This window comes from Lepidochelys olivacea (assembly GCF_965140295.1).
Source record: "Lepidochelys olivacea isolate rLepOli2 genome assembly, chromosome: 26".
Lineage (NCBI taxonomy): Eukaryota > Metazoa > Chordata > Testudines > Cheloniidae > Lepidochelys > Lepidochelys olivacea.
The window spans coordinates 3,217,117-3,240,983 of NC_140436.1; positions in this window are offsets into that span (position 1 = coordinate 3,217,117).

Genomic DNA, 23,867 nt, shown 5'->3' on the forward strand with positions numbered 1-23,867 from the left:
CCATTCCCCTATCAATAGTTACGTGTCATCTCTGGTAATTGATTTGCCTGCTCTAAAGACTTGATAGCTGGCATAGGTTGTCACAACATTGAGAAACTGCATGGCACACGGGCGAAATAGGCAAAAGTCCAGTCTGAAAAAAACAGGATGAGATGAAGCTTTTCTGTTTCCCAGAGCCCTAATCACCCTCCTCCTGACACCTGTTGGCTCAGTAAACTAAGCCTGTAATAAAGTGAGCCTTCCTCTGGTATTCTAATAGGTGCTCCCAGGATGGAGGTGCATACACCACATAAGTGCATATTGGGTTTGGTCTCCCCCCACACCCCCAATGGAGGATTTGTGCAATCTCCAGGGGAGCAGGGAATGGGTATCCCCTTGGAGAAAATCATTACCTTCCAGTCACCGGAAGAAGAGTGTGAGTTATCGCTTGTGGAAACTGCAAATTGAAGTGCAAGCAAAGCCGCGATCTGGAGAAATAAATAATCCAAAGATCCAGAGACTTGTTAGATCTAGTCCTGATTCTCACTGCCTTACACCTGGTACAGCCATTTACACTTTTGAGAAAAAGGGCTAGATCCTCAGTGAGCATAAACTGGAGAAGCTCTGATGATGATGATGATGCTAGCTGTAGGAATACAAAGTGGGTATAGAATGCTACCATATCACAAAGGCAGCATTTTACACTTGTTTTTGCACAAATGCAAACAACTGTGCAAGATGGAAGCCCTTGGGGTATCCGACCCTCTGTGTGTTTTGGAGGAGGAGACAGGAGATTGCCGGTCTCCCAAATTTGATTTGCCTAGTTATCTCTGCAAAAACGGCTGAGAGCGAGACCTTTGTGGTGCAAGGAATGGTTAAGAGCGGTTCCTGTAATTTCATAATTCGCAAAGCCAATTGGTTCAAGGGACATTGTAGAGATAAATATCATCATATTGACCTAAGATGACTAGTCATAACTTGTTAGTCAGAAGACACCATTTAAAAAATGAGTTTACTTGCCACTATTGATGCAGGTTGTTTACAATTTGCACTTCATTCAACTCAGACACTGGAACTAACATGTGCAATTTCATTTTTTGCTTCTGGCCCCTTTCACGTCCCAGTTTCTTTCACTAGCACAATGCTGCTGTGTTTGGGTATATAGTGCTACAAGAGGAGGTTTACATTTTTAAAAATAAATCTTTTAACTGAAATAAAAATCAAGTTATAAAAAAATTTCTGTTCATGTTAGATTCTGCAAAATCCATTTTTAAATACAAACACCTAATCTGAGGCTTGAGTTACATGGCAGTGAGCCTTTAAGTGTAATAATAGGAACCTGTGACTCTGATGTCTTCTGTTTGAGGCAGCACAATATCATGTTAGATATGGCAAGGTGTATACAGTGAAAGTATAACAGACTGTGTTAAACTTGCTTCCTCCTCTCCCTAGTGCCCTGGCACACCAGTGCCTGCAGAAATATCCAGACACCTGGATAAAGCGGGACATGGCTGACCTCTTGCAAAAGAGATTGAATAATAAAAAACAGAGCAGACTTGTAAATCTGCATTACAATCATGTGCACAGACTTCCATAAAGTGGTGCCTGCCATTTGAGGACCTCATCTCCTTGTACATATTTATCTATCTATTTTACAGTTAAAGAAAATGAGGTATACCCAGGTCACAGGACAAGTCAATGGCAGAATGGGAAATGGGAAAAGCAAGCCCAGGAGTTCTATTTCTTTGTTTCCTAGTGGTTAGAACAGAAGAAAGGATCTCCCCTGTCTAGGGGTGCTGGAACAATTTGTACAGTGGGGGTGCTGCGAGCCATTGAACCAAACTGTAAACCCTGTATGTGATGGAAACCACTTCAAGCCAAGGGGTGCAGCAGTACCCACAGCACCCTTAGTTCCAGCACCTATGCCTCATCAGTAAACTATTAATTTCATTTAGTGTAGGAACACCTACAGACCCAATCAACAGTGTGGCCTCTTTGTGGCAGACACAGTATAAGCACAAAGGAAAGGAGGACTTGTGGCACGTTAGAGACTAACAAATTTATTTGAGCATAAGCTTTGGTGAGCTACAGCTCACTCCATCGGATGCATGCAGTGGAAAATACAGTGGGGAGATTTATATACATAGAGAACATGAAACAATGGGTGTTACCATACACACTGTAAGGACAGTGATCAGGTAAGGTGAGCTATTACCAGCAGGAGAGTGGCGGGGGGGCCTTTTGTAGTGATAATCAAGGTGGGCCATTTCCAGCAGTTGACAAGAATGTGTGAGGAACGGGGGTCGGGGGGGAGAATAAACATGGGGAAATAGTTTTACTTTGTGTAATGACACATCCACTCCCAGTCTTTATTCAAGCCTAAGTTAATTGTATCCAGTTTGCAAATTAATTCCAATTCAGCAGTCTCTCGTTGGAGTCTGTTTTTGAAGTTTTTTTTATTGAAGAATTGCCACTTTTAGGTCAAAAACTTCAAAAACAGCTGCAGTGCGAACATACTGTGTCCCAAAAAGCTTACAAGCTCAGACAAAGGGTAGGAAGTAAAATGACTTGTCTGAGACTATATAGCAGGTCACTGGCAGAGCTTGGAATAGAACTCAGATCCCCTGATTTCCTGGTGGAAAAGGAACATTTTGGGGATTTATGCCAGTTGTGTCCGTTGTCATCTTGTGAAGATAGGTGATGCAGAAAGGAAAGTGACTTTCTGAGCAAGCCTCAAACCAGACAGACCAATTTCTCCCTGCCATTTCTGTATCTAACCACTGCGGATCTTTTCAGTATAGCTACCTTCCTTAGACATGTTTGCAGAGGCCATGAATCTACGATCTAAGCATGGTGCTTGAAATCCTTCTTTGAGTGCCATTATGCTATGGTTTTAAACCGAATACTAGCCCTAATTTTCCATGAGATGCTTTGCAATGATATTGAGCATCTAATTTCACAGATGTTGTATGCAGTGTAGTTGTAGCCATGTTGGTCCCAGGATACTAGAAACAAGAGAAGTTGGTCTAACAAAAGAGATTCCCTCACCCAACTTGTCTTTACAATTTCACAGAATCCTTTGGGTTGGAAAAAACGTATAGTGGATCATACAGTCAGTCCCTCCTGCCTCATGAGGTGAGTCGTAGAATCACAGAAGATTAGGGTTGGAAGAGACCTCAGGAGGTCATCTAGTCCAACACCCTGCTCGAAGCAGGACCAATCCCCAACTAAATCTAAAGTCCATTTAATATTATCCATTTCATCCCATTGCTGATGGCCATCTGGAGGCCTGATCTGGCAACTTGTACAGATTTTGAGTAGTATCTTAGTCCTGAAACCCACTGAGTTCAATGGGATGAATTGAGCAAATAAATGTTGCTCAGTGTGAGTAAAGGTTCCAGAACTGTGGTGTTAGGAAGACAGAACCTGATTCAGTGCCCAGGAAAAGACTCCCATTGAATTCAGTGGGCTTTGGATCAGGCCCCTAGTAATTTTTGACTGGCAAAGTTTCTACTTACAGAAATCCTCATTCCTGGTACAGAAACAAAATTATGCATTAGCGCTAATTATTCTGTAATAAGTGCCCTGGGAGAGGCAACAGATTTGACACAGTTGATGCCAAACTCCATTGAATCTGATATGATTAATGATCCATCATTTCAGTTTAATTACGAACCAAGAGAAAACTGGTCAAAACAGCTTACGTCAGAGATGATTTTTACCTTCAGAAGACTTTTCTGCGGATGCCATTGGGGTTTTTTAAGTCACTGGTGTTTTTTGTTCATTTGTTTTATAAATATCTCAAAATCAAACAGTGACAAAATCTGAAGGCAAAAATAAAATAATAAAGTAATTATCCCTTACAGTGCAAAAACCCTCAAAGGAGGAATTTTGTCTTTTGGGAGGAAAAATGAGAACAAAATATTGAAATACTTTTCATTGTGGACTTAAACACAAATCTCTAAACATTTGGCATAACATGTTTCGTTTGCTGCTTAGCTTTTTCAATGGCCACTTGGGGGAAAAGCTGGCCCCAATCATTCATAAAGTTTCATTTCATTCATAGTTTGAATTGACAGCTATGAAGCTAGACTACATATCTGAATCCTAGCATCCAACTATCAATCCCACTTTCACTGTTAAAGACCCATTATTTACACTAAAAGAAAGGGAGTACTTGTGGCACCTTAGAGACTAACAAATTTATTTGAGCATAAGCTTTCGTGAGCTACAGCTCACTTCATCGGATGCATTTACACTGTAGGCCTAATCTCTTATTGACACAGAGAGTCCTTCAAACCAGCCTAATCATATTTGGTTTGATCATTTTCAAGTGTTATCAAGTTTGCAAATCATGCAATCAACATTGTGCAAATCTGTTAGAGGGAAACTCAATGTCCATAAAAGGAAAATCTGCTTTTAGATAAGTGCCAGGTTGCTACATGCATATTCAAGTCTCATTGCAGAAAGCAATGTCTTAAGAAACTAAAGCCACACAGCATTAATGCTAGGTTTCAGAGTAACAGCCTTGTTAGTCTGTATTCGCAAAAAGAAAAGGAGTACTTGTGGCACCTTAGAGACTAACCAATTTATTTGAGCATGAGCTTTCGTGAGCTACAGCTCACTTCATCGGATGCATGCCGTGGAAACTGCAGCAGACTTTATTTATACACAGAGAATATGAAAAAATACCTCCTCCCACCCCACTGTTCTGCTGGTAATAGCTTATCTAAAGTGATCATCAGGTGGGCCATTTCCAGCACAAATCCAGGTTTTCTCACCCTCCACCCCCACACACAAATTCACTCTCCTGCTGGTGATAGCCCATCCAAAGTGACAGCTCTTTACATAATGTGCATGATAATAAAGTTGGGCCATTTCCTGCACAAATCCAGGTTCTCTCACCCCCTCACCCCCCTCCCAAAAACCACACACACAAACTCACTATCCTGCTGGTAATAGCTCATCCAAAGTGACCATTCTCCCTACAATGTGCATAATTAAGGTGGGCCATTTCCAGCACAAATCCAGGTTTCCTCACATCCCTCCCACCCGCATACACACACAAACTCACTCTCCTGCTGGTAATAGCTCATCCAAACTGACCACTCTCCAAGTTTAAATCCAAGTTAAACCAGAACATCTGGGGTGGGGGGTAGGAAAAAACAAGAGGAAATAGGCTACCTTGCATAATGACTTAGCCACTCCCAGTCTCTATTTAAGCCTAAATTAATAGTATCCAATTTGCAAATGAATTCCAATTCAGCAGTTTCTCGCTGGAGTCTGGATTTGAAGTTTTTTTGTTTTAAGATAGCGACCTTCATGTCTGTGATTGCGTGACCAGAGAGATTGAAGTGTTCTCCGACTGGTTTATGAATGTTATAATTCTTGACATCTGATTTGTGTCCATTTATTCTTTTACGTAGAGACTGTCCAGTTTGACCAATGTACATGGCAGAGGGGCATTGCTGGCACATGATGGCATATATCACATTGGTGGATGTGCAGGTATACGAGCCTCTGATAGTGTGGCTGATGTTATTAGGCCCTGTGATGGTGTCCCCTGAATAGATATGTGGGCACAATTGGCAACGGGCTTTGTTGCAAGGATAAGTTCCTGGGTTAGTGGTTCTGTTGTGTGGTATGTGGTTGTTGGTGAGTATTTGCTTCAGGTTGCGGGGCTGTCTGTAGGCAAGGACTGGCCTGTCTCCCAAGATTTGTGAGAGTGTTGGGTCATCCTTCAGGATAGGTTGTAGATCCTTAATAATGCGTTGGAGGGGTTTTAGTTGGGGGCTGAAGGTGACGGCTAGTGGCGTTCTGTTATTTTCTTTGTTAGGCCTGTCCTGTAGTAGGTAACTTCTGGGAACTCTTCTGGCTCTATCAATCTGTTTCTTTACTTCAGCAGGTGGGTATTGTAGTTGTAAGAAAGCTTGACAGAGATCTTGTAGGTGTTTGTCTCTGTCTGAGGGGTTGGAGCAAATGCGGTTGTATCGCAGAGCTTGGCTGTAGACGATGGATCGTGTGGTGTGGTCAGGGTGAAAGCTGGAGGCATGCAGGTAGGAATAGCGGTCAGTAGGTTTCCGGTATAGGGTGGTGTTTATGTGACCATTGTTTATTAGCACTGTAGTGTCCAGGAAGTGGATCTCTTGTGTGGACTGGACCAGGCTGAGGTTGGTGGTGGGATGGAAATTGTTGAAATCATGGTGGAATTCCTCAAGGGCTTCTTTTCCATGGGTCCAGATGATGAAGATGTCATCAATATAGCGCAAGTAGAGTAGGGGCTTTAGGGGACGAGAGCTGAGGAAGCGTTGTTCTAAATCAGCCATAAAAATGTTGGCATACTGTGGGGCCATGCGGGTACCCATAGCAGTGCCGCTGATCTGAAGGTATACATTGTCCCCAAATGTGAAATAGTTATGGGTAAGCACAAAGTCACAAAGTTCAGCCACCAGGTTAGCCGTGACATTAACGGGGATAGTGTTCCTGACGGTTTGTAGTCCATCTTTGTGTGGAATGTTGGTGTAGAGGGCTTCTACATCCATAGTGGCCAGGATGGTGTTATCAGGAAGATCACCGATGGATTGAAGTTTCCTTAGGAAGTCAGTGGTGTCTCGAAGGTAGCTGGGAGTGCTGGTAGCGTAGGGCCTGAGGAGGGAGTCTACATAGCCAGACAATCCTGCTGTCAGGGTGCCAAGGCCTGAGATGATGGGGCGCCCAGGATTTCCAGGTTTATGGATCTTGGGTAGTAGATAGAGTAACCCAGGTCAGGGTTCCAGGGGTGTGTCTGTGCGGATTTGATCTTGTGCTTTTTCAGGAAGTTTCTTGAGCAAATGCTGTAGTTGCTTTTGGTAACTCTCAGTGGGATCATAGGGTAATGGCTTGTAGAAACTCGTGTTGGAGAGCTGCCGAGCAGCCTCTTCTTCATATTCCGACCTATTCATGATGACAACAGCACCTCCTTTATCAGCCTTTTTGATTATGATGTCAGAGTTGTTTCTGAGGCTGTGGATGGCATTGTGTTCTGCACGGCTGAGGTTATGGGGCAAGTGATGCTGCTTTTCCACAATTTCAGCCCGTGCGCGTCGGCGGAAGCACTCTATGTAGAAGTCCAGTCTGCTGTTTCGACCTTCAGGAGGAGTCCACCTAGAATCCCTCTTTCTGTAGTGTTGGTAGGGAGGTCTCTGTGGATTAGTATGTTGTTCAGAGGTATTTTGGAAATATTCCTTGAGTCGGAGACGTCGAAAATAGGATTCTAGGTCACCACAGAACTGTATCATGTATCATTAATGCTGGGATTTTCAAAGATGCTAGAGGATTTGGATTCCTGATTCCTTTTAGAAACGAGAGGTTTTGAAAATTCTATATTGAGTCTATATAGATTTCCCATGCGTAGGTCGGACAGCAAAGACTGTCAGGCTGATGTTCCCTGGAAGGCTCCATTTAATATTAAAGCACTCTGCTGACAGGTACATGAATGAACAGTTATTTAGCTGGGCATAGAGAAGAAGCAGCCAGATTTAGATTACAGTTAAACTGGTTTTAAAAGCAGAGTTGGTGTAAATCATGTCCTCAGAGCACATTTTATTGCCCCCCCCCCCAAAAGGCTTTTGGATCAAAATATTTGTGAAATTATTTAATTTTTATTGAAATTTTCCAGAAACCAAAAATAATAATTTCCTAACAATGACTTTTGAAAACTGAAAATCTGTGAAACATTTTTGTGGGAAATTAAAAAAAACTACTATTTTTTAAAATGTCTGAAACACATAAAAAATAACTGGCATTTTTCAATTAACTCTACCTTTTTGATTGATCCATTATTATTCATTTTGGAAAGTGGGAGTCCGGAGAGGGTTCTGTTCCTGGCTCTGCAGTATCCCGGTGCGAACTTAAATCTCTCTTGGTGAAATCCTAGCCCCGCTAAAGTCAGTGGGGGAAACTCCCAGTGACTTCAAAAGAGCCTGGATTTCACCATTTGTGTCTCTGTTTTCCCTCTTATTCTTCCTTGTCTATTTAGGCTTCAAAGTCTTCAGGTCTTAATGCTGTTTTAAATGGAAGTAGATTAAAACTCAGTAGGGAACTTTTAGTACATGATAGCAGGGTCCATATGGCCAGTTAGCACGAAGCCTGCTAGTACATTGCAGATTTACACTGTAGCTTGCTATGCACTAACTGTCCATCTTTCTATCTAGACAATCCCAGAGTATATGTATAGTTCCTCGTGGAAGAAGGGGAAGTATACTGACCCTGTCTGGGAGGTTCACTGCCACGGGCTGTATAGACAGACGGTAACTGCTACGGTTATTATAATAATAATGATGATAATAGTTTTGAAATACATAGTAGCAATTTTGAGGACAATATGGCCTTGCTCTTGTAAAGGCATATGCACGTGTTTACCATTAAATATGATATCAGAGAGTCTCCTAACAGGTCATAAAGTTCAACACATGCATAAATCTTGGTGGGATTTAGGGCCTGTCTCCCCAGTTTTTGCATATGCAGTGCATGTGCACTTTCCACACTGAACATGGTAATAGTGTAACTCACAAGCACTTTGAAGAACAGGCCTCATCTAAAGCATTGGTTGACTGCTAGAGAATTAGAGGCATAGCTGTTTTCATGTCATGTGCAGAGCAGCTTCTTGTTGCATATAATTGTAGTGCTTTTTGTGGATTTCATTAAATATTTCACTCTCTGTGTGTCTAAACATCTAAGCATTACAGTTTCTAGACTGTGCATGTAAATAATTTATGAAAAACATTGTATGGGTTTTAAGCCTTACACCTTTGGCATCTCCCTTTTTATCTCTGAACGTTACTTGTGTGTTACAGGCCTGTGCTAAATCAGCTATTCAGTGTGTTGGTTATGGTGGATTTTTAGGGGGAAGCAGAAGTAGCTGTTACTCATGCAAATATGCAAAACTTTGCTGGTAACAAACTAGAAAAAAAAGCTAATTAGTGTAATTACCATCGTTATAATTTTAATTTAGCTGCTGCAGTAGCATCAGAGCTGTCACATTTGCAAACTGCATAATTATATGTATTACGTTCTGTCTCTTGCACCCAGTATATAAAATAGGCTGTTACCTTAAACCACTATACCCCCTGAAAAAAGAAGTTAAAATGTCATTAAAGGTCTGACTTAATCTGACAAAATCAGGGAAATTGCCAGTAATAGGTGAAACATAAAGCTTTCCTTTAAAAACAAATGCTCAAACATCAGTGCTAGAAGACAGGCTTAAAAATGACAAACATTTGTTGTTTGCATTTACTTGAACTGCTGCTTTTTACTGGATGGAATCAGAACTGTTTGACAGTGTGTCAGAAATCCTATACTGAAAACAGCCCTGGAAGAGTCTCCTTTGGGGTGACTGGTAGGAGCCTGTGCTTTTGGAACAAGAGGATAACCTCTCTGAGATTCTGACAGGCCATAGTGTGCAGCATAGTGACAAACATGAAATTCTAAGTGGTCATGGATTTGTTGCATTTTATAACAAATATGAAAAAGTATATGGAATAGAATGGAAATGTAATTCTGTGAACTAAATTAGCAGCCGCAGTCCATTCCCTGCAGGGGTCCATCTCATAAAATTGACCAGCAAGATTGATATTCTAGCTGGTAATCACACCCCTTGGAGAAGCCAGAGGCTAACAGAGTATAGTGCCTGACATCCTGATAGAAAGTAAGTAGGTAAAAGGGCCAGAACATACAGATCTTGGGAATTCTTTGGTGATGGTGGAGGACGATCTAAACACAAGCTCAGCTACACATGCTTTAAACTTCATCTTCACTACAAAGAGAGCAGGTAAGAGCATGCCTTAAAGTGAAAAATGGGCCATATCCTGTACCCCCAGCTGTGTAAGCAAGCATGGGTTCAAAAGCACATGTGAGCACATGCTAAAAGGTTTTGTGCATGGATGGTAGAGGGGATTGGTCTAAAACACATGTAAGAATGTGGAGTATAGACATACCCTAAGAGGTGGTACTTGAAGAAGAAAGTTGGGGCACATTGGCATGGCAGTTGCGGGTGCAGGAAAGTTGGATTGCTATGGCCCATGCCATACATAAGGCCTAATTTCAGCAAAGCACTTAAGCACATTCTTAACTTTAGGCATGCGCTTAAGTGCTTTTGCTGAACTGGGAGTCAAATAGAAGATATCTGCTAGCAAGACTGACGATCTAGGACCTTTCACCAGCATAAAATGAAAGAAAAATGTACTTTTGAAAACAAGTGCATAAAAATAATGCTAATGAAATGCAGTTAACTTTAGAGTCCTAATAGCTGATTTAATGACAATGAACATGTATAAGTGATTGCTGTGCTTTAGATATCAAATGTGCTTCAAGGGTTGTCTTATCCTGGATGGGATTGAACATCATGATTGCTGGGGCATAATGGCACCATTAGGTGACAACCCAAGGAGCATGAATTACATCTGGTGCTTTAGCTGTTGTGTGGTTCCTCAATCTGTAGCAATCCAGTGCCAGTTTGCCCTCGAGTCACCCTCATTAAAAGAAAATGCATCAAAATGCCAATGCAAATTGGAGCTAAATTCACCTGTTTAATTGAGCTGGTTGAGATCTGTGGTTACATTTTACTGTTCTATTCTGGAGATGCTAGATAGGTATTTCTCAGTTTCTAAATTGAGAAATATTACACTGCATAGGGACTACTTGTAATCTGAAATTCATTAGCTGGTAATGTTCATTTTGTGAAAATGAATGGTACATATATATTCTCATGAGATTTTCATACTCAAACTGCTATTAACATAATAGGGATGCTAATCCTGTCATACGTTGTTTGAATGATTCTGTTCTCTTCTACCTTGGTCTTTATATTGCACCCATCACTGTAATAACTGTGAACTGTGTTATCCCCCCATACCACAGATGGGGAACCTTATGCCCTGAGAAGTTAAGGCCAAAAACTTGCTCTATTTTAGAGTGTCTCATTTTTTGAGACATTGGGCCCCTGATTTTTGTAGATGCTGAACATCTGCAGCTTCCATTGACACTGACACACGCACACCATCCGCCCCAAGCGGAGTTATGTGTGACGAATACTTCTGAAAAATCTCACCCAAATTGCCTAAAGTTAGGAACCCAGGAACCCAGAAATGTGGCTTTAGCCATGAACCCAAGTTCACCCAGTAAGTCAGTGGAAGAACCAGGAATAAAACCTGAGTCTCTTGACTGCCCCATGTTGTATCAGCCAGACTGCACCTCCTCTTGCATCCACTGCCCGCTATAGACTGATATACACGGCACCGCTGACATGCATTCAGTTCCAGTTTGGAGGTTCGTAGATGTAAGCAGTGTCAGGATGAGCTCCACCCTGACATCTGGTGGTGACGTGTGGCAAGTTGTGGAAAAGAACTTCAGGGGCCGATCTCATTTGCATAGGCACACCCACCCCGCCTAGAATGAGGCCATAGCTGCCCAAATGGTCACTTAGGCTGATGTGGGATCCCCAGTGTCTCTGTTATTGGGGCAGGAAGAATAAATTGTTATTATTCCTGATTATGGGAACAGTGCTTGGAACTGTACTTGGCCTTTTGTTATGATGGAGGGACTCATCATCAACTAATTAGCACTCACTAGGCAAGGGTCATGGGTTCCAAAACTCTGTGAATTGAGAGAGGCTGGGGACAAGTATTAATACTTGGTGGCATGGGCCCCTTGGTGAGGGCCTTACATGCTAATTGCACTTCTTCCTCTCTCCACTGTGGAATATCAGAGCTAATTTTGATTTCATTAGAAGTCTAGTTATAAACTGCTGAGCTCACTTTGGGCTAATGTTGCACCAGCACTGAGGCTCCCCTACTATAAGCTGAATTGGGTCATGCCCTTTCCCTTTGGTTCTTGAGTCCAGCAACCCCAAATCACCCAAAGTCCCAAAAGTCCAATGACCCAAAAGTCTCTGTCCCTGGTCAGGGCAGCCCCAGAGTTCGAAAGTTTATCTGCATAACATAACTACATACATAACTAACCCATGCAGCTACTGAAAGGGAGCTTTGTGTCTAAGGACATCCAGACAAACCCTAACTTTTACATGAAGTGCCATGGGGCCTTTGATGTTCATGTGCTGGTTTTTAAAGCACTTAATAGACTGGGTTACAGACACTTTTCTGAACATCTGTCTCCCTCATAGATGTAAGAGGGGTTGAAGTTCTTGAACAGTGGAGTTGTAAGGGCTGTGAGGATATGTGTACTGCATCTTTAAATCAAGAAGGGGGTAGGGAAGGTTCCCTATGGAAGCTCTGCAGTGAAGCGGAAAGAGAGAGTGTAGCTTTTGGGGCAATACTGATTTCCTTGTTTTAAGAAACTTTGTTGTTCAATGTTAGATGAAAATGGCTATCATTTTAGTAGGGTACTCTACATATCTTTTCCTTAATGGCCTCAGAGCTATGAAATAGCTTACCCTGTTAGTCTGTGAAAAATCATGGAAGTTCTTCCTGGGTTGTTATGCTTGACCCAAACCCATACCCTTATTAATGCAGGTTGAAAAAACTATTTGTTTCAGGCACGATGTGGTCATATTTTCATGGTTTTATGTTTGTTTTAATAATTGGCTTCATCTTACTTGTTTTCAGTATTCTGCATTTTCAAATGTTTTGGTAAATAGGTCCCACATTAATAACACGTATGATAGTGAGTGTTAAAAGAAGACAAATGAAGTCCTTTTTAGATTTAGATTCTGTTTAATTTGTTCAGAATAATCCATGGAGCTAGAAACAAGCAAAGAAAAGCAGTAGAAAATGTTCTGTTGGGGAAGGCTAGATTAAAGCATACGTACTATAGGCCAATTCCTCGTGCCCGTTTCTGGAGACACATGATGAATTTTAGCTTCCATTAAAAATATTTTTTTGTAGCTTCCATGGTTGTGAAGAAAAGCTTTAAGATGTGACCCAAATATAACTAATGCAGCATCTACCTCAGTCTGCAGACACTTTGATACAATAACTGAGAGGTATGAAGTCCCCATGCAGCTCAGTGAGGTATTAACTGCAAGACTCACTTCTCCAAGAAAGGTTTCAAAGTAGCAGCCGTGTTAGTCTGTATCCGCAAAAAGAACAGGAGGACTTGTGGCACCTTAGAGACTAACCAATTTATTTTGAGCATAAGCTTTCGTGAGCTACAGCTGACTTCATCGGATGCTCAAATAAATTTGTTAGTCTCTAAAGTGCCACAAGTACTCCTTTTCTTTCTCCACGAAAGTCCCATTAAAGCAACCCCAGCTGAGGACTGTGTGTGGGAGGTGGGGAAAAGTACGGTGTGTCTAGGCCACACAACCAACTATATACATATCAGCTACTGGAGTAAGTACTAGGTTACCTCTCTGCTACCACGCTGGAAGAAAGAGAATTCCTTGCTGGCAACCTTGATATCACAAAGGGAGGGGAGACCCTGCTGCTGCTCCTAATATGACAAAGGGACCCTCAAGTCATTGCCCCGGCCTCTCTGGGAGGGGGGAAGGACCCTGCCACTTGAATTGAATTGTGTAGGTGTGGCCAAGGCATAGGCGTGGGACCATGGCCCCATGTTGTCGTGTTTCAGGGGCCACGGATTACCTTAATCTGTCTTTACTGCCAGGAATAACCCTTCACTGTCTCCAGCAAAGAGGATGAATTTAATGCTTTCATAAGTGTTACCCATCTCCAGCTTCTGTAATTCCTTTCAAAACTGTTTTTTGATTCATTTACCAAACTTTGTATACGTAACTCATTTCCTTTGCACACACATCAGCGGTCCAGTTGCATAAACTCATGATTAAACCTCGTAACTTGTGCTTTGATCTGTTCATTGCTGTAAATAAGCAATGTGCTTTTTCAGGTGAAGCTGTCGCAGACTCGGCTGATTGAGTTGCAATGTTTAGTAACAATGATATACAGTTTACTCTCTGCTTTGTATGTGGCATTAGTGGTGAGGTAAATTTTGCTGATATAGTTCTTATTATTTTGGGGGTTTGTCTTTGTTTTTGTTTTTTTAACTGCAGCTGCACACTTTGCTGATCAAGCTGAATTTGCAGCTGAAGTTCCTTATACTTCACACATTAAACTGCACAATGGGTGAAATACCCTGCATGCAGATGGCCTGTGAGCAATTTAAAGCTAATTTAAACTCTCAAACATCCGATGAAGTGAACTGTAGCTCACGAAAGCTTATGCTTAAATAAATTGGTTAGTCTCTAAGGTGCCACAAGTCCTCCTTTTCTTTTTGCGAATACAGACTAACACGGCTGTTACTCTGAAACCTCTCAAAACTGTGGTTCCTTGGCCTTGCACAGCCACTCTGAAGAGAAGTCCACTTAGCACGAACTGTTTACTCCTATTTTTCTCTCTTACCCATAGAAGCCCCAGTCATAAGCCAGTGTGCATTCTTCACGTAACACAGCTCATCAGTGATAACTATGCAGTAGCTGGGATTCATACTTGTGCTGCAAATAAAACACACTTTGCAGATCAAACCACAGGTGACATGCATGTTCTGATTTATAAGATGCACTGCACATATTACTTGTAGAGATGAATGCAGGGTGCTTGCTGAAATGTACAGAAGCAGCTCAAGGGACATCAGGAAGAATTCTGGAGTTTCACATTCATTTTAGTATTCAAAGAGTAAGTTCCCAGCCTTGCTCCCAGCAAGAGCTGAGTAATTTTCACCAGATGGCACTGCCCTTCAGGCTGTTGAGGTTTCTTTTCTTCTTTTTTTTAAAAACAAAACAACAACAAACTTTACTTTGTAAAGCTGTGTATTTCAAGAGTTAAATGAGCATGTACTTTGCCAAAAAATTTGCATGACTGTTGATTCTGATGAGGCTTGTTTTATCTGTCTGTCTGTCATTGTATAATTTGGGATTCAAATTTGGATGTTATCAATTTCAAGCATTTAAAAACATGAGCCAGACCCTCCAAAATGATGAGGCTTGACTTAAATTTCATGAGATATTTTTTAAAATATGTTTTGGCTTCTTTTCCTTTACTGTCTGGTTTTTGAACCTTAAAGGTACACTCACCTCATATATCCAAGCTTTTCTCCACAACCATAAGGGCTGGTAACTTACTTTAAAAATAAATAAATAAATAATTCTGAGGTTCTCATCTGCAGTAGATGGGGCTTTAATGCATACACCAAATAATACAAGACTCATGATAAAATCATGAGAACTGGCAACACTTCTGTGATCTCAGTACAGTACTGTACCTAAGCTGCATATGTTATTTAGTGCTGGGTTAAGTCTGTGTCCCATTTAGACAAATATTCAAAAAGGGAATCCCAGACTGTGAAAATCTCTCGGTCTAAAAACTCAGAATTTTCTAGTACTTCCAACTCCATCCTAGGGCAGATATGCTGTAAAACAGTTTCTCTCTCTCACTGTATTTCATGAGTGCACGTGGCTGGCCACGCTTCCAAAGTTTGGCTTGTGTTTGGCTCTTCAGTGGGCAAAGATCTGGGCATGGAGGTGAGGGATTTTTGTTTCTGAACAGCTCCATCCATTCCTGTTTAATGTGCATATCTTGCTAATAAAATACACACATACCTGCCCCAAGACCTCAGATCCAAACAAGCCTGAACTTTGGGGCTGTTAGATGAGCCAAATGAAACCCCATATATGAACAATCCCAGGCGCTGTCATGTTCCAAATGCAGATCTGGATCTGAATCTTGTTGCTTGATTTCATCCCTTCAGACCAATACACTTTACTGTCCCCTTTCCCAGACAGCAAAAGCACATCCTATGAGACTTCCTCATTTAATGCATCCGATGAAGTGAGCTGTAGCTCACAAAAGCTTATGCTCAAATAAATTGGTTAGTCTCTAAGGTGCCACAAGTCCTCCTTTTCTTTTTGCGAATATAGACTAACACGGCTGCTACTCTGAAACCTGTCATTTAAAGTGTATTTATGCTTCTAAAGAACTCTTGACAGTTTTTCCTCCCCTTCCTACATAAAAAAAGAGTTGCTTTTGTACTGCTCAGCACCACATTATCAATATTAGTCCGGGGTATTTTTGTTATTCTAAGACCCTTTGTATCCTTCGTAAGGAGAAAAATGAGGATATAATTAATCTCTTTGTTAATCTTGATATTTGCATGGAGCAAGTGAACCAAGCTCTTCCAACGACTCGCTTCAGTCTTAAGAAGTGTTTGCACTGTGGTTCAGAGGGAAACTCAAGGGCTTTTTATTTATTTATTTTCATCTCCTGAGATTCAAAACACACAGCAGGAGAAAAACATCCTAATTCCTAGTGAGTTTTCTCTGGCACAGCATAGCGGTCTGAAGGCATTTTGGAAGTGTCTGCAGCAGAAGGGTGTGGAGATGCAACAAATTGAAGAGGCAGCTCGTTCAATAAAACATGTGGCCTGGCTTGCTGTATATGGCTACGGCCTCCAAATGCATGGGGCTAAGCAAGCAATCACTCAAATGCATGTTAAACTCAGGCCTCATGCTAAGCGGTGCTGAGTGCCTGCAGCAGCATTGAGGACAAAGGGAGCTGTGGATGCTCAGCACTGCTGAAAATCATATCCTCCCCCACCAGTGTCTGTCTGCATTATCTTAAGTGGGGAGATGTGTGCAGTTGGAGAAAGACTACAATATTCTGCACCCTTAACTGCGGAATCAGTATATCTTGTGGTCTATGTCCTGGACTGCACTCAGGAGATCTGGGTTTAAGTCTGGACTCTGCCACAGATGCTCTGTGTGACCTTAGGTCAGTGCCTTAATCTTTCTGTGCTCAGTTCCCCATCTGTAAAAGGGAATAATATTCTCTGTGTCTGGCTTGTCAGTTTAGACTATAACTCTTTGCGGCATGGGCTGTCTCTTACTATGGGTTTGTACAGAGCCTAGCACAAAGGGGCCCCATCCTTGATTGGGTTTTGTAGGTGCTACTGGAATACGAATAACAATCACTAATGGTGTCATCGCTGGTGACTTCACTGACAGCTGAATGGGGGATTAAACAAGGCCATACATGCTAAGGGTTAACCGTTGCCTCCTTTTTAGGTGCAGAGGTCTCCTGCCTACAGCAGAACCAGTGCTGTTCTGCAATGCATTCTGGGATCTCTACATGGAATGTCTTGACTTGGTATATGAAATAGGATTTGTCTGTCCCAGGTCTTATACAATTTGTATATACATTTGGCTTTCACAGTGCCAAGGGGAAATCAAGATTTGTGCAGCCTTATACAGAATTTTATAGTATACCAGTCAGCCATGCAGATAGAATTTAGGGGTGTGTTTCACATCCAACTGTATCAGTAAAGATCAAATTGTTGAATGCAGATGTAGCATGTCTGCTTTGTGCAAAAAACAAGAAGAAATATTGAACAGTCTACCAGCTCTGCCTAGCTCTGCATCCCAGCATTTAATGTATCAGGCTTAATTTTTCAAACCTGTGAGATCCAGAATGGTCAAAGTAAACCATCTGGAAGCTATGTTTAAAACAAAAACAAAACCAACAATGAATCTAATAAGTGGTATACTTTTATCACATGCTATCACTTCATTTGCAGGAACAAAAGGCGCCACTCAGATGCAATCTGGCAGATGTCCTGCCGTTGCAACTCTAATACGTTTTTGAACTTTATCCAGCAAAAGTTTTCCTCAAAAAATTCTTGGGCATACAGGCAAGGCCGTTTTACTTCTGTTGGATCTGAACTGGGTTCCAAATTCTCCCTTGTAGCTGCATCCGTGGTTTTTATTATGATGATTTACATACAGTTGCATGCATCCACTATGTGCTTGGCACTTTACAATCAGTGCTGGGTCTTCAGTAGGCACTTAAATGTGTACTGAGCTGTGGCTACCTGAGAAAAGTTTGATTTATGTCTTGGTCAGTATCACAAAGGAACTCAGTGAGAAGCAGGGATAGAGTCCAGTTCTCCAGGGTGACATTCAGCAGCCTTAACTGAGAGAGACATCCTTTCTCTTCCTGCAGTTTACTACATCATTCACTGCTCACCCTCCAACTTCTGCCAGAAATGAAGCAGAGCAGAGGTCCTACAAACAACAGCCTCATTCAAAAGCACAGTCCATCTGGGGTACTGAATGAGGCAGGGGTCTTATGGAAACTACAGTATGTGATCATGCAATTAAAGATTGTAACGTAATACATACTCACGAGGAGGGTGAATTAAGGTTGCAGGAGCAACTTTAGTTCTGACATTTCCTGAGTGCTTGACCTTGCAAACTTAATGTTCTTTTAACATTTTTGGTTTAGTTTGATTTTGTGATATGTAGATTAGATAGTTAGATTTTTATGCTAGAAAGTTATTTCCATAGGGGGAAGTGGTATAGAATAAGAGAGAAGCTCCAGTAGTATCCTTTCTAAAATATGTAAAGATACACCATTGGATCCCAGGTCCACATCATGCATGCAACAAGAGGATGAAATGTGGCATCTGGATAACCAGTATAATAAATACCTGTAGTTTAAGTGGAAGATCAAGATTTATATTAGATTGTATTAACAAGCGGTTTGTAAAAATGCTTCAAAAGCCATGCAAATGTGAACAATACGCAGTATCTGAAAACAGTTCATCAGTACAGTCCAACTGATAGCTTGTCTTTGTGATCATTATTACATAGACTGGATCTTGATTTCTTAAGGCAAAGACTTAGTCTTACTGCAACACTGTCTTAGCTGCTGTGTCACTGCCTTCTATAATGGACACAGCAGAGCTGTGAAAGAAATATCCGAGATATTTATGAAGCTTTAATAAGCGTCACATAGTGCACAGGTATCTGAATTTGTTTGATCTTGTGTTGTTGAGCTGCTGTTGTTTTTAAAAGAGAGGGAGAGAGAAATGCTAATTAAATGGAGGGAAGGATTGGTGTGCTACTTAAATCAATATGGATCCTCACTGCCTTGAAAACAAACAGGATTATATGTGGCAGGCTGGAAAATGTTACTTTCTCCAAGGCTGAAATTAAAGACTCATTTCCTATACACAGGAACTAGGAGACAAAAAGTCCCTCGTCTCGACAAGGGCAGTATCCTGCCTGTGGCTGGGGCCAATACGTATTGCTTCAAGAAAGTGAATAGGTCAATAATGAGTAGATGAGTCCACCAGGGCTGGTAGGGGAGTTGGGATGCAGCACTTTAGCCACCAAAAGCCTGAGTCTGTAGCATGTGAAGTAAAGTAGTGAATCTGTTCTTTAGTAGTTGTAGCAGATTCATAAACCTCTGTAGATCAGCTGGAGTGGGACATGTCACTCACAATGAACTGTGTCATTTAAATGCACCTGGCCAGTTGTATAATGCAGAGCTCATCAGTTGGGGGGAGGAGGGCGAGGGGGAGGGTAGAGAGATCCTGAGCCCACAGCTTACCCCATGAGGCATCCTTCAGGACGCTGTGACTCCCCAGCAGCACCGAAGGCAAGAGGAGGAGGCTAGCCAGTCCTTGTTCCCTACCTCCATTACACTGGAGCCTGGATTTCGTGGGCACATGTAATTGAATCCACTCCTGTCCCAGCAGCATGAAGGGGCTGAATCCGTTGAGAGGAAATAGGGTACCCAGGGCACATCAGTGAACAGTTGAGCCCACTGAGTGGGGCAGTGCAGAACTGGAGAATTAGCGATTAGAGCTTAATCTTTCAGGGTGCTGAGCATCCTTCAACTTTCATTGGTACCCAGTAACGTTAAGCCCTCTGAGATGTTCACGTCACCTCTTTTGCTTAAATCGTGCAGCTGAGTCATAATCCTCCCCAGAAGGACTACCAGGAGGGTAGTTGTGGGGGGCAGGACTAAAGAGTAGTGCAGATAGCCAGGTGTATAGCAGTAGAACTGGCTGGAAAACAAGAATTCTGTTTTGAAAAAAAAAAATAAAAAATAAATAAATAAAGGTTTTGTTCTGCATTGGGATGAAATTGATACCTTCTGTGGGTTTTCATGAAAAACCAAAGAGAAAGAGAGACCACCCCAGAATAACCAGTAGCCTTGTGGTTGGGCACTCACCCAGGATGTAGGGGGATCCAGATTTAAGTCCCTGTTCTGTCTGATTCCGTCCCCTAACCAGCAGGCTATAGAGACTGTCCTTCTTCCTGGCCCAGTGAATGATTTATATGCAGTGGAACAGCTCCAGCAGGAGAGACTGAGAGAAGTCCAGACCAGAACAGCCTGGTGGTTAGCGATGTGGAAGATGTGAAGCGGACAGGGCAGGGACTTGAGTCTGAGTTTCCCACGTCCCAGGTGAATGTCCTGATCACTGGGCAACTGTCTGTTCTGGGGGTGGGGGTGGGGGAGTGTTTCTCATGTGACCCAAAATTCCATCCTGGACCTGAGAAACCAGCCCATTGAAAGTTTCATCAAAACTGATACATTGCTGGGATATTTCACTTTCAATTAATAGATATTTTCCACCAAAAAACCCAAAACACATTTTGCAAAAAATCTTCCCGACCAGGCACAATAGAAAATTGAGCCAAATTTGGGGAGAGAGGGATAGGGAGGGAAAAGCCCTCAGATAAACCTACTGCCTATTATATTTGTCTTGTAAAGTTACTTCCAAATAAGAGGTACATAAAATGTCCAAGTGTATTAAGGGAACTTACAAATGGATTTCCCTTGCCTTGCACTGCTAATGTGATCTGCTCAGTAGACAGACATTATTTTAGTTCATTTCTCAGGGCTCCAGTACACACTGTCAATTCCAAAATGCCCTTATTAAATGAAGGCACAGCTTAAAAACTTGTGAAATTAAAGTATCTATCTTCCAGGAAACGGCTGGAATGTAATGCAACCAGAATCAGTCTTGAAAGTGGTATAATACCAGCGTTGTGCTGGTATTTTACCCTGCTTAGTAGGAGAGAGGTAGAGTGGATGCCAGGTGATGAGGATGGGATTAAATCCCGCAAGATATAGAAAATATCCTAGCATGGCTCAGACGAACTTATCCTGAGCTGTGGCAACTCATCTGTAAGACTGGCTCAGTGCAGCTCCTACTGGTTGACCTATTGGGTGGATCTCTGTTGGATTTCCTCAGAGCGCTGCTGCCTGTGGACTCTGGTGGATTCTTAGGTGCAGTAGCATACAAGAGATGCATGCAGAAAATCCAGCTACTCGGTGGGAGATTCAAATAATGGGCTAAGTTCCACTCTACCGTGTGGCCACCAGTTGACAGCAATAAAACCATGCATTATACCCCACAATGCAGTATGATTAGTCGACGCTATAAAGGAAGCTATTGTTTTTCTAAGACATCCTCTTTATATTGAAATCTAAGAGCCAAAGTTATCTCTGGTGTAACTCCACTGATCTTCAGTAGACTTACACCAAGGACACAAACCCTGCATCTGAAAAATAAATTAGACCAATATCGAAGCTTTGCTGGAAACAATAACCCTGCTTTGAAGGCTCCTGTTTTATGAAAGGTGCTTTGAAGGAATTCATTCACTCTGGAATGAATTCACACTATTCATCCTGCCACTCACAGAACAAGATATAATAGCAGTAAGTCATGATTGCTGTCATCTATCAACAGTTCATTACATACCCGTTAGACTAAGGGTAACATTTGTGAAAAATATTACTCTGTGTGTGTTGAAAAGCAAAAGCAGCAACATAAAAGAAAGGAAAGATTTAGCTTGTTTCCCTACAAAACTGGATATGTAATATTTTGAATGTTGAGAGATTGGGGCCACTGAGGGTACGTCTACATTACGGTGTAAGCCCCGTGTTAGTAAACTTGAGTTAGCTTGAATGTCTAAACGCCAGGTTAGGAATTGTTAAACCCTGGGTCCCCATCTTAGGCTCCAGCATCTACCCTTCATTATGCTGGCTGGAGTCCAACCACCTATATTCCAATCTTCCTAGCCCCCTCCCAAAATGTAGCCCCTCCAGCCTTTACTTGTGGTGCACTATAGGAAAACCTGACTGTCCAGCAAACTTGACCATCCAGAGGACAAAGAAAGTTGGCTCATGGAATTGTGGGATACTTTTGGAAGACTCCCAGAACATAAGTCCAGTGGAGTTGTTTCTACACTGCAACAGAAGAGGACTTGAATCCTGGGTCCCAGCTTAACTCTGGCTTAGACCCGCCTTAGACCTTGAAGGGTCCTGGGACTCTGAGTCTTAGGATATTACAATTTGTGTGTAAACAGAAGAGGGGTTAGGCTTGATCCTCTGTTCAAACCCTGGCCTTACATTGCAGTGTAAACACATCCTGGCACACCGCTCCAGATCCTCACCTGGTGTAAATTGGTGCAGCTTCACTGACTTCTTTCATACCTGTGCAAAGAAGGTGAAACACGCTACCATATCAGACCAATAGTATTTAACACCCACTTTCCACAAGTGCAAATGACTGCATGTGGCGAATCAGGGGCAATGTATCTATATGAGATGGAAGGTTTTATATACACACACACTTGTGATCTCCTGGGGATGTGCCTACTGGATTTCTGACCAGGACTTTGGAATGACCAAAGAAGAGACTTCCCACTGGAGAATCAATCTCTTGTTTTATATTTAACCCATTGCACTTTGGGGGTCAGAGCCTCAGCTGGCATAAGTTAGCATCACTCCACTGAGCTCAGTGGAGTGATGTGAATTTACACTGGACAAGGATCTGGATCAGAGAGTTTAGCTTGTAGTGCATGGGTAGCTGGGCAGTACAAGCATGACCAATAAAGCTGGAAGTTAGGTATGGCACTATCGAGGCTAAACTCTGCAAGGTGCTTTGGCTACAATGAGAGTTGAGGGTGTTTGAGAATGTTCAGGTTCAAGCCCTCAACGTCTTGATTTGAGGAGCTCTCTAAAACAACACAAAGACATCAAATGGCAGAGGGGAGTGAAAGAGACAGACACATGGAGAGAGTGAGTGACAAAACAGAGAGAGAGAGTGGTGAGGGAGTAACTATTATTCAGTCACTAGAGAGGAAGGATGGTCCAACGGTTCAAGTGTTGGCCTTGACTTTGGGACATCCACATTCCATTTCCTGCTTCTCCACATATTTCATGCGAGACTGTAGGCAAGTCACCTAGGTTGTGTCTACACTGCATTGTAAACTTGGGTCTGTGGGACCGACGCTTCTGGAATTTGTGTTTCCAAGCCCGTGCTTGAGCGCCCACATTGCACTGCATGCTGGGTTTACAATTGCTGGATGTGGGTCTTTAAATTAAGGTAATGAAGAAAATTTGTATCACTGGAAGCTGCTGATTGTTTTTTTTTGTTTAAAGGATCGGAGGGCAGGAGAGGGCCTGGGCCAATTCCCTGTTTTGCCTTCCCACAAGGTAAAGAACCAGTAACGCCAACATTCCCAGGAAGAATATATCTTGTTTGGTTGTTTTGGCAGTACCCACTAACAGGACATGAAAAATGTGCCTAGAGTGACTCCCATTGGAGTCTGGCATATGTCCTTCAAATTGCTGGTATTTCTTTTCTGCTTCCACTTCGTGGAGCCCAGCCAAATTCTCATTGTTTTTGCAGAGAGCTGGAACCTGCCAGTTAGCAATGTCTGTCATTTATTTACAAAGCAAGTTGGACTCCTCTTGCTGCTGAAATAACTGCTGCTTGGGGCTTTGTTTTGTACAAGGGCAATCATGGCTTGGTAGGGCCAGAAATTACAATATCCTTTTTTTTGGGTCAAGGGTGTAAAGCAAGCATGATAGAAAGCTGGATGAACCTATCTAGATCATTACACAAAATCAAGACAAAAAGTCACCCCTACTAATATTGAGGCTGATTTTGCCACTTGTGGAGGAAAGTTCTACTCAACAGGAGTAAAGGTGGCAGGCAGGGCCAGCCTTACTGGTGGGCAATGCGAGCAACCGCCCAGGGCACTGTGGTTAGGCGGGCACTGTCTGAGTGCAGCAAGCTGGCGGGCCTGGGCTGCTGAAATGGAGGTGAGAGTGGGCAAGGCTGAGGCTAGAGGCCCTGGCCAG